The sequence below is a fragment of the Myripristis murdjan genome, chromosome 16, assembly GCF_902150065.1.
Source record: "Myripristis murdjan chromosome 16, fMyrMur1.1, whole genome shotgun sequence".
NCBI lineage: Eukaryota > Metazoa > Chordata > Actinopteri > Holocentriformes > Holocentridae > Myripristis > Myripristis murdjan.
In genome coordinates, this window is record NC_043995.1 from 14,528,343 (window position 1) to 14,540,627 (window position 12,285).

Sequence of the window (12,285 nt, forward strand, 5' to 3'; positions counted from 1 at the left end):
CATTTAAAAACTGCCAAAAGTTGGCTAAAGGATTTTACAAGTGGTAAAAAAAAAAAAGTGCCAAAGCAAGAATAGAAACAAATACAGACTAGAGAGTGAGGCATAAAATGCCCCATATGAAACACCACATATATGCTGTACAATCAGAGGCATGTCATGCATACAGGAGCTGAGAGCAGCTGTGGTTGCTCGCGTGTTTTTTTAACCCTGTTATGTCAAGATCATGACTCAGTTATCTCGTTATCTCGGGACATCAAACTTGGTTCTAGATAACACGAGTAAAAAATGTAAAATTAGAAACAATTGCTTCTCTGAGACTTACATACTGATCCAAAGGCTACGAGTTTTGAGATCACTAAGAGGTTTCAATCAAAGTCCAGGGGCCAAGAGGTCAAGCTAAACTAAACAGTAAAGAACAGAAATGAAATAGATAGTAACAGAGGGCTTGCCACTTTGATTTAATTTGCACATTTTCCTCAAAGCAGAGGCTGCGGCAGAGTATCTCGAAGTATACCCTGGCCATAGTCTAGATATTTATTATTTATGAGGACTCATTTGAAATCAGGATAAATCGGGAGAGAGAGAGAGAGTCAAAGGTGACAGAAACATAAGTATCACATTTCAGAGTAAGATGTTCATTCTTAATGATATTTGTTAGCACACTGTAATGCCTCTGAATGTGCTACAATTACATTTTGCGCCAGAATAGTGTAGATGGAATGCCCCAGTTACAGCCTAGCCTCCATGCACTCTTAGATCATCTCTTAACATTATCTTTCATTAACAAGAATACCTGCAGGCATGCAGATGCTCACAAAGAAACAACAGAGAAATAAGTGACAGAGTAATTCTGAATGCATGCTGCCCTGTAGCTCTACTTAAAATGAAATTTCCAAGTTGCAGAGTTAAGTTAAAGGAAAATTCCACCCTTGGAAGCTCTTACACCGTTGGATCAGTGATGTTCAAGGTTTTCCAGGGGCAATTTAATGAAATGTTGGAATGCTTTTTCATGCGCCTACATTCTCTCAACCTGCCTCATCTACCTCTACTTCAATTTGTGATTTCCTCCATTTGATCTGGGTTGCTTTTCAACAACCCAGAGAAAAGGGACATGAACTTTTTGTTTTCAATCACAGGTGGGCATTTAGGCATCTAAATAGCTTATAAATATGATCATTAAATTGTAGGTTATATAATAACATTGGAGGAGAGAGCAATAGCATAGTAACAGCAGAAGAGCGAGTGTTGTGGCTGCATTACATTCTGGTCTGTCGAGACTAGTGTCAATAGAGAAATTGGTATCTTTGCCTCTTCTGTGATGAATTTCTCCCATATGACTGTTGAACATCAGTGCACAATGGGGAGTCTATAAAGACAGCATTGCTCTTTTATTTATTGTGAGGGACTGGCATTGATGTTTCAGATCGCTGGTACATTTTCTGCTATGAGGCAAGGAACACAAGGTACATCACCAGCAGCTGTTTTGTAACAAATTGTCAAATGGCTTTGGGGTGTACTTTTCCTTTATTGAACAGGCCTTGAGCAGAGTCTTAGATGAACACCAACAAAACCTGTTGGCAGACGTGTCCTGTGAGGGGTTCCCAGACTTAAGGCCTGTTTGTCAAAGGATCATAGGAGGATCATAGAGTATGGCAAGGTGCCCCATCTTAGGCAAAAATGAGTCTAGATTTGATTATGTAGTTTTTATGAGGGAGAGGAGAGGTGAACACCATCACATTACTGGTGCATTCAACAGCAATAGCTTTGTATGTCTAATAATTTATCACATTTACCAAATAATATAAGTCATAAGACAGTGCTTACGACAGTGCTTAGTTTCCAGAAACTGAGCTGACATAAGCAGGTTTTGAATTTTTACTGACAATTGGTATTAGAGTAAAGGTCTTTTGCCATATGCCTTAGGGTCTAGTGAACTGATATCCCCGTTTAGGATGATTCCAAGGAATGTGATGACCATGGATAGTACCTGCAGCCAACACATGCTCTCTGAAGGACCCCTAAACCACAGTGCCAGTTGTCAAATTAACTCTTCTGTCCATGTTTATCCCCACATTGTTAGAGGGATTTGTGTGAGAGCATGATAGACTAATCCTCCCTGATCTGTAGTTCCCGTATATGCCAGTGGATTGCAGGAATTCGCTTTTATCAGGATAAATTGGATTTCCAATTCAAAATACAAAGTAGTGACAACGAACAAAATATGAAAGGTCTTAACCTGGTGTTTGATACCACAAAGTATGGATTAGGTGAGCCGGTGTGCAGAGTGGGCAGCACCTTTCAAAAGCTAATTGAGCTTTTATCCTTCTCATCTCGGCTGGGCTCATGTACAGAGGGGTAACCGGAGAAATCCTAATTGCCCAAAGCGTTGGCTTGTGGATGGTAATAGAGGTATCGTCAAGTCCTATCTGATATCTACATATGGAGCTCATGTTACACAGCACTTTAAGAATATTACATTTCATCTGTCGGGGGGCTGTCTGAGCCTGTATCTGAGGTCTATTTCATTATTCTCCATCGCTGCTGCCAGACTGCTTTGCTGGCATGGGAACTCGTCTCATTTCATAGAGAGAATAGAAAATGACAAGACGGGGCGCAAAGGGGCGGAACGGCACACTTGACAACCGGAGGCTGAGATTGTAACCAGAGAAATGTGAATGTAAGTATTTCCACAGCCACTCGGGCTCCTGAGACAACAGGATCTAACTGAGGTCTGGGACAGTATACACACATATTTAAAGATAACAAGGTGAGGCTACATTGTTTCATATAATGCAACTGTCCTCTTTAGACAGCCTTGGGCCCTCACAACCCTGGGTAAATAATGTGTAAGATCAGCTCTAAGGTATTCATGAAGAGAGGAATGAAATGCAAATGGTGAGTTGCAACAAGAACGGGGAGGAGCTGGTCATCCAATCTGACTGTCTGCTGTAAGGAGCTGTGAACAATCAGATCTTTTTAGGTGACATAACAAATTCCTCTATCCGCTACAAGGGCTTTAACCAGAGGATCACTGTCAAGTTCAGCACCTCCCGTGCCAACAGATTAATGGCGGGGACGCTGCTTTCAAATTCAGTGTGGACCTTGTTATACCACCTCCTCAAGGCCTGTCAGGCATTCTAAGTTGTGGAGGGGAAAAACACATGTTTTTAAATAGGATTTGCACCATTTGACCTTGTAAGAGCAACAGCGGACATCATGATAGCGCTTCTCTGGGCCGACTCTGCCCCCAGTGCCTTGCCGCTGTGTTGCTGAGGTCATTACTCACTGTGACACCCTCCACTGATCTACATCATATTACCAGGCATTTAATATTCCTCCCTGCTGACCACACAGTCCCACTAAAACAACTACAAAGAGGAATTCAAGGCTGCACTAAACACATAATCATGGATTTGAAAGTGCTTGCCTCAGCAAGTTATATTTAAATATTTTAAATCCTTCACACTCTATTCTGCTTTTTCATGACAGCTTTGTAATTTTTTTTACTTTTTTGATATTCTTGTTCATTAGTTATTGATTCCCTACTCTTTGAAATGTAGCCTTGCCCAATACATACATAGACATACCCGTAGAGATAGGTAGATAGATAGATATTTTCGTCACTCAATCAAAACTTTCTCCACTTTACCTCCTGTGGTGTGAAGTGCTCAGCACTCAGTGTGTGGCTCACAGTATTCAATCAAATTACAACGAATTCAGCTGCCAAGTGAAGGCATTATTCCCACTCTCAGTGCCGTTTCTTTTTTCCTCACAGATAGACTACAGAATTGGAAAAACTGCACACAAAGCACAGACAGCTACCAAGATGATTTCCCCAGTAGGCCTGAGGCTATTTCTTACCGTAGTGTGACAATTTCTCTCCTCCTAAACCAGTTTCCCTCCTCTCTCTCCTCTACTCCTTAGATTGTATTTGCCTGACAACCCATAGCTTTCCCAAATGTAAGAAGAATCTGCCACTGTATCTGCCGGGGCTTATTTCAACATGAATCCAAAATAATTTGCTCTGGAGGCTCATTGGTCTTGCTTTTTCTCGTGGCCCCTGATTGAGTGGATAGACTTAAAGTACAAAAGAAGCAGACAAAGAAACAGAGAGTCACACACCTTAACATCAGTTTCCTTATATCACAATTTCACGTGCGATATAAACGCATCAAAGGGCAACAGCCCAATATCAAACCAGCAGGCTCCTTGCATACAGCCTTTCCATTTTAAATATACAATATTTTACATATTTAGATACTATTTTTGTTTATTTCTCTTCATTATCACAGAAGGGGAGAGACAAATGATCTAGTAACAAAGATCATTGATTTAAATCTCTGAGTACAGTGTATCAAACATCATAATGCAAAAGTTCCAGTGAGAAATACCCTTGATCATAAATAATCCAACACCATAGCAATGGCATCTTCATATGGTGCTTATTACAACACTAGTCTAATATACCAGCTTTTCCAGATAGAGATACACATACTGCCTTAATAACACATGTATTACAAACTAAGACTGCAGATAGGCTACTGCCTAAAGGGGCGCACACAACACAACTTCATAGATCCCAAACAAATGTGACTGTGGTTAAGTAGTCTGTGTTCTGGCATTGTAAGCCAACGTGGTAACTGTCTGCTGACCTGCTCACCCAAAGCTGAGTGGATTCACTGTGAACCCAGCATAAACAGACAGATGGTGGATCAGGGTAGTAGGGCAACATGCCGAGAGACAATGTTTCCCTGAAATCGCGGTTAAAGGTATCATTTGGTCAGACTCATGGTTTCCAGACTATTGAGTCTAATGAGATAATACCAGTTTAAAGCCTCAGCAAAGTATGATAGCAGAGCCTTGGCAATTTAAAAATGCTTTCTCTGTCTGTTCTACCCCAAGTGAAGTACTTTTTTTGTCTTCCTGTTGCAAACCATGTGTTAGCAGTAGCATCATTAATTTTAATACCAAGGTCTTAGACCTGTAGTTGTTCAATCACATACACTCCCATTATTCATATGGCTTGACAGTTTGGATGGATAGTGATGGTAAAACACCAGACTAGCTCATCCTCACAGTGTCTGAATTTTTATTCTATTCTTCTTCTAATTAATAGAGCAAACATACAGCTAACCAAAAGCAAACCCACATGATGGACATGCAATTAACAGAGCAAACCTATACAAAATCAAAGGCAAACACATATGCAACTCAGTGAATATTTTGCTCCGTTTTCTTTGTTTCTTTCAGACATTTTATTTTTATGGATCAACATACAGTAGTATATAAATCACAAAGCTTATTTCACAAACAAGCATCATGTCATACCATGACATACACAAAACAAAACAAGACAAAAACAAAAACATGTACAGATTATGTATGGACTCACAGTGATACTGTCTAATACAATGCAGTATGGCTAGCCTTGCAAAAATGTATCTTGATAATCCTTCTTTAGGTATTGTACAACAGGTTGCTAAAATTATTATCCCTCTGAGGATGTAGGTCAACTTTTCTGATGGGGAAAAGGTGTAGCAGATTTATTTATTTTTTTTTTTTTGCCAGCGAGACAGATCTGGTTTATCTTCCTTGACCAAAACTTGAAGAACTGATAATCTAGCCAAATAGTGAAAAGTGAAAGTAATTTTTGATGGTCGTGTGTAGCGAGCGCAGTTGACTGTAATCTCAAAACAAACTGGAAATGGTTTAATCCTGTAGGGTTATCAGTGATAGATGTCAAAGTTTCAACAGCTTTCCAAAACTGCTGACTCACAGGGGACGGACCAGATCATATGGACATGCATTGACACAAGCTGGATCATACTTAATTCTAACCTGAGGTGCAGTGTATTATTCACTGTATTATTTTATAATACAACTCATGCCATTTACAAAAGTGACATTTTTTTTTATCTTTATTTAATGAGATACAGTACATTCCAGTGTACTTGAGTCTAAGTCCACATCCCAATCTGCCATTGCCACTGCTACTATTAGCAGTCACCCTGCTTACTTGAAAAAAAAAAAGACTATTATAAATAAAACCTGCTCTTTTTTCTAAAGGAATCACTGGACCCAAAGACAAAGCCTGTTATGAGTGATGCTGTTTATAACCCAACAGCTAGATATAAAGGCTTAAGGCCAGCGATCTTCTCAGCATGCCTGCCGGGATATCAACTCATTTAAGATCTAAGAAACAAATTAGTTTGACTCTGTGTTTTAGAGCACACACAAGAGACTGTTTGATGGCTGAGCTGAGCTTCAGATGTAATGAAAACATGTAGGTCACCAAACTCTCAGGAATCACAAAGGTCTTCACATTAGTCCAGTCTCCTGTGGTTTAAAATGTAACTTAAATGCAAAAAGTGGGTTGGGTCAAGTCCATTAAGTTAGCACCTCGCTTATGAGAGGGAAACACCAAGTTTTTGGCCCATAGGTTGACTTACCTGTGAGGAGTTGAGGACATTGATACTGAAGTAATCAGCGTGTTGTCGGACAGATCATTTACACTACAGTAACGTGTTGCATACACTATAATGAGCAAAAGTGGGCTCCATGCTAATGCTTTAATAGACACTATGCTGAGTGCATGATCCAAAGCAAGAAGACAGTTGAATACAGTTGATGTGGCCAGGTTTATTTTTCAGTACTGTTCCTGATGTATGATGTATTCATCCACTGAGCAGAGATTTAAGCTGTGCACAGTCTCCAGTCGCCCTCCACCTTCATTTCATATTTTCCTGGTAATTAAAAAAAAAGATAAATTAAAGATAAATGAAATAAAATAAAATAAAACAAAATAAGAAACAATCTTTTACATAAAACGAGAACATGAACTTCCCATATCATTTACGATCACTTATCATGCCTTTAGCTTTACTCCTGCTATAAGCTCTCATATTGTCACTTTTGAGCAGCCTGCTATCACTCAACAGAGTGCATGCTAAAGTCTTGTAGAGAAGTTAATATCCTATGGCCCATTAGTAGTGTAATATCCATTAATAATGATCCAGCCTCAACACTCAATCAAACCGGTTTAACACTGTATATCAGCATTACAATACATATTCCTCAAGGTAAGATACTTGCCAAATTTTCTGTCTTGATCATTTTTTAAAAAATGTAATTAAGACAAGTGACTGCCTTCATTAATCATGACTTGCAATAAAAATGCAATTTTCTCCAACAATTTATGCTATATTTCATATAAATAGCATATTTTAACAGTATCAAAGACGACACTGAAAAAGTAAACAGTCTTTACAAAGTAATGTGTTACTGTTATTAGATTACTTTTCCCAGTAACATTCAGTTACAATTAATTTTTTGGTAATCACATTAGTTACTTTTCTAATAAATATCACATTACTTTTGTTACTTGAGCATGGGACTTAAATGGAGTTATGGAAAATGAACCAGCCAAAAATCACATCAAATAACCAATCAAAACCAGTTGTGCCCGCTCTCATGTTGATATTGTCTAGTGCAGCAGGTGGGATCAATGCACTCCTGTGGAAAATGCAGAGAGGTTGGCGAATAATCAGGGAGATCAAACTCATCTGGAAACCAGGAAAATCCGCCTTCTTCCTGACTATGTTGTTCTTGAAAGAAATGGATTCTCAGTGGGGACAATATAACATATGAGATAAGATGAGTCTGGCCTAGGTTTGTCCCAACCACTCTGCCCCCTGTCTGCTGAAGGTAATGAGCAGTTTAATTTTAAACAGCCTCTAATCCATACAGTAAAACACTGAAACCGCTCACCACTAAACCCCCCACTAACACTCACTTATGATATTCAGCCAGAAAACTAGAGGACAATGGCCAAGACACCACAGGGCATGCGCACAAATAGTTGTGAGAAAGTTACAGGAAAATATGTAATTCTGTAATGTGAATTCAATCTTAGGAAAATCTCCTAACATAAAAACCAGAGAAGAAAAAAAACATGTTTTTGAAATAAATAAACCTACTGTGTAAAGTCTTCCAAGAGTAAAGGTCACCCAGTAAAGGTCAGTATGTTATTAACATTTTACATCCTCTACTATCATGCAGTTACACAACATTTTGTAAAAATCCACCAGTGACCTCACCTGACCCTCAGCACTGGCAAATCTATGTTACTCATAAAGGTCATTCTTGGTATGTTTTTATTTTTGACATTTTACAAGTTTGTTTGTTTTTTCCCCGTTATTTTATGTATGTATATATTTATTTATTTACACATATATATTAAAACATATCTTACCTTGAGCTATGATAGTGCAGCCACCTCATAATCTCTTTCCATTTCTCTGTATCTGCCCTTATGCACATGTGGCAGCTGCTGCACGGTAGAGCTCGTTTGGAGAGGCCGCAGCGCTGTCAGCTCAGATCCGTCTTCGTTTAGGAGGAGGCTTGTTCATTAAGCCCAACATGGCTCAACAGGAGGCGGGCTGCCACAATACACTCATGTGTGGCATCATAAATCCACATTAGGTAAGATGAAGCATCTCATGTGGAGGGAGGTGATGACGGTGATGGTGTTGGCAGCAGTGGTGGGGGGTGTGGAAGATATGAGGAGCCCAGGTCACCAATGCCCAACATGCAGATGCAGAGCTGGCGTAAGCATTTTAGTCCTGGAGAGCAGGAGTGACTCTGGATTGCACCCCTCCATATCAAGGAGATTCAGGGTGTTTCTGTTGCTTTGTTACAAATCATGGGGAAATTTTATCTCGATTTCAGTCTACAAAGGGTGCCACACGTGACCGCCATTTACAGAGCCCATTTTGTTGTTTTTTTTTTGGTTTTTTTTCCAGGGAAAGGTCAGCGTCTGGGGCGACTTGCCAGGTGTTTGTGGAGCAGCAGACCAGTGCAGTGCGGTGAATGTAATTACGGCACTCTGGCAATCTGATAACCTGACAGTCAGTCTCTCAACACTGGGAAAGAGCACTGGCATATTAAATGTGGCTCAACAAACATGCCCATGAGCAGAGTACAGTGTCTGTGTGTGCAGAGTGAAGAAGGTGGGTGGGTGTTGAGGTGCGGGTGGCATGGGGTAAGAGTTCAATTGATAAAAGGTTTTGATGGCTGACACCGATATGGATATTTCTAAATCAAAGGCTGATGTTTTCTGTCAATATTCAATATCTTTAAATTGGACCAATTTCATACCAAAAACCCCATGCGTACAGTGTCTCAACAGAACTGTATTCATGGGAGACGGTGTGAGAAGCCGCTGAAACGGCATTTACACAATGAGGCACTGAAACGCTTCACTGAAATCCTGGATAATCACAACATATCGCATGCATGTACTTGTTTGGAATCTGATCACAATGTGGCATCAGGTTAATCAATGGACATCGTCTGCTGTAAATGACCATTTAAACTCAAAAACCACACCTTCCTAATCTCCTCGAAGACCACTGCACACTGTAAATGATTATTTGAACTCAAAAACCATTTCTTTCTAATCTTTTTGATGTCCATGGCACACTGTAATTAATTATCTGGACGTCCAGTGTATGTTGTAAATGACTATTTCATCTCAAAAGCCATTAATTTCCAGCCTCACTGATGAATTGCTGTGTATCAACCTAAATCACTGACTATGAAGTTCTACTGTTAAACAGGCAACCCCCCTCCCTCCCCTGTTCAATATTCATCTCATGTTTTTTTTTGTTCTTTTCATGTTCTGTCATGCTGTTGTTTCGTAATATATAAAAAATAAAAAAATAAAACTATAAGTAGTGAAAAGGGGTAAGACTAATCAACCATCTGCATCATATCCATATCAGAGATGGATGACGCTGATTGGACCATGTTCAAGTTCTAACAAAAAGCCAGTATCTGCCCAAAACCAATACATTGCTCTAGCCCTTGCTGGACGATTGTTCAGTTTTGGGTCAGTAGCTTGTATTACCATGGAACAGTAACAAAGTTGTTGTCTGATACAGAATAGTCATGCCTGAGTTTGGAGGAGGAAGAATGTTGACCAGGAGGGGTTAGCAGTCTGAATCCCAGAGCTCCCAGTAGCTGTAACAAAGCCTCTTTTTAGTGACAAGAACAAACGTCAGTCCTGCTTCTGTCTGAAAGTGGGCTTTAGTCAACCGCTCCAACAGAGCCCAGGGAGCTGCCCAAGCCTCACTCCTGTCTTTCTTGACACCATAAGTCAACCTCCAGCTATTTAGACAATGAAGCTGTTAGGAGACCAGCTTTAACAAGCACATAAGGGCCACTGGCTGAGTCAGAGACGGTGTTGCATTTGGAACAGACAAAGCTCCCCCAGTCCCATCATTTTCATTCTCCTTCACCTCAACTGCGTGCCTCCCCCCTCCAAGCTCTCACTTGCATTTTTCTCCTTCTCACTGTAATTACACCTGCTCTGCCAAGCGTGTCTGAAGGTGTGGCTGAGGGAAATCACTTGTTAATATGAATCTGCAGTGAGACTGTGTGTGAGGAGGACTATCTCTGATGGTCTCTGTGGAAACATTAGGCTGTAAGCAGCCTGCACCTGCATCTCCCTCCTGGGACACAGAGGTAAGGAGACCTCACTCTGGGGCATTGTGTGTGTGTGTGAACACGTGTGTATGTGAGCCCCATCTATTTACAAAATGAACCTCCATACAATTACAAAGCCTCATTATGGAAACAAGCGCTCATAACTGCTTTTTGGCTCAAGCTGCAACCAAAGATAATTCACCTGTAAAATCATGATCACAGAACGCAGGTATAGAGTCAGAAATGAAGCTGTGGTCATTAAAACCCTGAGCAACTCATCATCAAACCAGTCACAATTGTAATCCTATCAAAAAAGAATATAAATAAAAAACATCAAGCAGATTAGGAGCAACTGGGCATAAAGATATACTCCTTGCTATCTCTGAGCTCGGCATGTCTGTTGTTGAGCATACGACTCCTGGGAGGAGAAGCAAGTGTGAAACTACAGGCGTGACGGCACATCTCCAGCCCACAGAGACAGGTCAGAGGCTGCTGTATTTGTCAGGAGACGTACAAGACATTAACAGCAGCCGAAGCACAAGACCAGACAGATAGTGTTACACATCACTTCCCTTCCTCCGATTTCAAAGGAGCGAGGTGAAACACTTCCAGAGACGATCAAGATTACAGCAACTAAGGGTGGTGACCTGGCAGGAATTAATTATTATTCTTTCACAGCGCTGAATTAGGTATTGACATCATAATGCTCCTCATTCTAACATCATTACAGAAAAATTAAACTCAACTAAAGATCTCATTACACAATAATGGCAAGTTGGTGCTATACACAGGCCTGCAACACTGTGAGGGAAGTCTGTGCAATGTTGTTATGGTACAAATAACATGTAGCTGCAGGCTATGTAAGGGCAGCTAGATGCTGAGTGTGTGTGTGTGTGTGTGTGAGAGAGAGAGAGAGAGAGAGAGAGAGAGAGAGAGAGAGAGAGAGAGAGAGAGGGAGGGGGAGAGAGAGAGAGAGAGAGAGAGGAGGGAGAGGGAGGTTGTTATCTCTAGGTGGTCTTCAAAAGGCCGGGGGAGCTGATAGTCATTTCTCCGTGTAAAAACAATGACAAACATTCTCATTAGTGAAGGATGCCATACAGTACGTGCATGGTATATTCTTCAAAGAAACACCACACATTAATTATTTATCTATACTACACTGGTCTGCTTTGAAAAAAAATTGAAATTGACAGTTCAGTATTAGCACTAAGGGAAAACACTTTTTAAGCGATGCCAGTTCCCTTAAAAAAAAAAAAAAGGGTCACATGAAAAGCAAAGCCGCTTGAGCTCATTTCCATAATACCTCTGTGTGCCCCATGAGAATCTTGGGTACGGTTTGCCTTCATTTGCATTTGTCAGGAAACAGCGTTCATCTTTTCCAATTTCGCAGCTGTTTGCGCTGGTGCAGTGTATTGGAATGCTTACAGTATTTTCAAATCTACTTGTTTGGGGATGCGGGGTGTAAAACGTGCCCACCAGCTGCAGCTAAGAAACATTATTTTAGGTATTTGATAGTGGAGCCAAGGATTTTTATCACATTCACAGCAGGAAGTAAATTGGACAGGAGATAACAGTTGGTTACTCTAATCACCTATAGATCTACAGATAGAGGCTGATTTAAATTCAGACTTTATGTCCTCTATCCAACTTCACTTTCTCCTGTATTAGCGAAATCACTTCTGAACTTCAAACTACCACGTACAACTTGTAGGAGGTGGAGACGGGGATAGCAAGTGAGTACAGACAAAAATTTTCACTGTGTATTCAGTTGAGTGGCATTCAGAGTAGGTTAAGTGTTTG